This window comes from Epinephelus moara, chromosome 13 (genome assembly GCF_006386435.1).
Source record: "Epinephelus moara isolate mb chromosome 13, YSFRI_EMoa_1.0, whole genome shotgun sequence".
Classification (NCBI taxonomy): Eukaryota; Metazoa; Chordata; class Actinopteri; order Perciformes; family Serranidae; genus Epinephelus; species Epinephelus moara.
The window spans coordinates 7,248,327-7,249,985 of NC_065518.1; the positions used below are offsets into that span (position 1 = coordinate 7,248,327).

The following is a 1,659-nucleotide window of genomic DNA, read 5'->3' on the forward strand; positions in this document are numbered from 1 at the left end:
AACATACAAACAGACCCAGCCACCATTAGGGATTGAGGACAATTACAATACACTGCCACAAGATGGAGCCAGAGACAGCCAACAACATATATATTGATTGTATATTGATTGATATATTAATGTTAGTTAGGTCCCACAGACCAACAAAACAGACTCTTTGTAACGTGACGAAGAGTTAGAAGAGCTGAATTAACATACTGATATGTTGACTGCTCTTAGTTAACAAATTAACGTTTCAGAATAGGATTTCCAGTGGCAAATCAACGGCTGAGAGAGGTAATGAACACAACCTCCACACAGGTAAGAAGCTAGCTAACATTGCTGCTAGCTGCTCTAAGTTAATTAGCATGACCAGAGCTAGCTGCTGAAGAGTCCAATTATCTTAACAAATAACGAACAAACAAGTATTAATTATATCAAAATATGACTTACAGTTCGATGTACAGACATTGAAGCGAGGATAGTAACACTTGTGAGATTAATTAACAAGTTTAAAAACTTTAAAAACGTCTCTCCATCCTCAAAGCTGAAGTAGTGCAGGTGGAACGTACCATTCTAAATAGGGGGTGGAAGAGTCCAATTGGTGCTAGCATTAATGCTAACATAAAATGATTTAAAGCATATTGAAACGATAATTGAATTGCTTAAAAAAAGTGAGTAAAACATATTGTTACGTTTGTTATATTTTAGTTGAGGTCTCATGATGCAACGAAATTGGCTTCCAAGGCGGGTAAGGCTTGTACAATAGTCGTTAACCGGCAAATTACGGTGACAGTTGGTCGTAGATTCACCTTCACCGTGTATTTAAACGATAACTCAACAAACACAAGACGTAATGGCGGTTGGAAAAAAAGAGGGGGCACCCGGATTTGAACCGGGGACCTCTTGATCTGCAGTCAAATGCTCTACCACTGAGCTATACCCCCGATGCATTATGAAGGGAAAACACATAGTATTTAACTGTATATGTTACTGTGTTTCTGGGTGTTTTTTGTTGTATGTATCAGACTACGACGTGTGTTAGCACTGATAACCTGTACGGTGTAAACCGTAACGTAACATTTAGCTTTGGCTTTACGTTCACAGTGTAAAGAAAATGGCCGCTACAATGTCCGCTATTCCCCGGCAGAGTGCGCCAAAATAAACTAACTGTTACTCAGGGGTCTTGCTGTGTTATATCTCACCCACAGTTTGTCTGAATTTGTCGTCAATGGTTTAAAGTGTTTTAGTTTCACGGACATTAATATGTTAATTACATCATTATAGTGTTAAAATAGAGCACTGTGGTTACGGTTACGTTGGTATAACAGTCGGTAAGTTGCGGCTCCTTTTAAGGTTATTACAGATGCATTTGAAGCTGCCTTCATGTGCACTCGTAATTCACAGCTTTCCCGTGGGATGATGACAGTTGTTGCTGTGATTTTCCACGCTTTACTTAAAGTTGTGATAAACGTCAGATAAAATCTTATTTGGATCAACATAGAGCTTTTAACATAATGTGTTCAGTGGGTTACTTTGAAGCTTTACATTAGCACAATCTGGTTTCTTATCACCTACACACAACAAGTGAAACTTCCTATATCCGATGGTTATGAAGGCACCGTGATGGCTCCGTGCTTCACGCTTGACTCCTCCTCGCCTTGAGCTCCAGTCCGTATA

General features: G+C 39.3%; 1 non-coding gene across 1 annotated transcript; it reads right to left on the reverse strand.

The window, feature by feature from the left end:
• Positions 1 to 854: 854 nt before the first annotated feature.
• On the reverse strand, positions 855 to 926 carry trnac-gca (transfer RNA cysteine (anticodon GCA)). The gene has a single exon. It is a non-coding gene; the product is annotated as a tRNA-Cys (tRNA).
• Positions 927 to 1,659: the final 733 nt, after the last annotated feature.